This window comes from Penaeus monodon, chromosome 20 (assembly GCF_015228065.2).
Source record: "Penaeus monodon isolate SGIC_2016 chromosome 20, NSTDA_Pmon_1, whole genome shotgun sequence".
Lineage (NCBI taxonomy): Eukaryota > Metazoa > Arthropoda > Malacostraca > Decapoda > Penaeidae > Penaeus > Penaeus monodon.
In genome coordinates this window covers 5,804,928-5,805,162 of record NC_051405.1, presented here as the reverse complement: position 1 = coordinate 5,805,162, position 235 = coordinate 5,804,928, and positions in this window count along the sequence as shown.

Here is a 235-nt window from a genome sequence, read left to right as displayed (position 1 = left end):
ACCCCACAACACACCACCAAACCCCATATTTTAAAAATGCATAAAACCAAAAAAATACATTCCCGTAAAATCCCCAAAAAATCATATATTTTGTTTTATAGATAAAACATGGTTAAAAAATACATAAAACCCGGTTTTTAACCAAAAATTTTATATATATAAAATTTTATATATATTATAAAATTTTTATATTATTAAAATTTATCTAATTTTTATTAGTATAAAATTTTATTGT